This window comes from Pteropus vampyrus, unplaced genomic scaffold, assembly GCF_000151845.1.
Source record: "Pteropus vampyrus isolate Shadow unplaced genomic scaffold, Pvam_2.0 Scaffold468, whole genome shotgun sequence".
Taxonomy (NCBI): Eukaryota; Metazoa; Chordata; class Mammalia; order Chiroptera; family Pteropodidae; genus Pteropus; species Pteropus vampyrus.
Window position 1 is genome coordinate 155,428 of NW_011889249.1, and position 241 is coordinate 155,668.

The window sequence follows — 241 nt, forward strand, 5'->3', positions numbered from 1 at the left end:
CTGAGCCCCAAGAAGCTACACCCACATACCGATGACCCCTGGAGATTTATATGGCTAAGACGGGACTGAGTTCAGGGTCTTGAGCCCCGTACTTACCGAGCGAAGCCTCAGCGCCAGTGCCCGTGTTCTACGGGATGAGCAGAGGGAGTCTGGAGACAGAGCAGAGGATGGTCACGCGGCCACACGCCAGGGGGCATGTGAGCCACCGTGTCCCCTGGGGGGCCGTCCCGAGAGCCGTCAG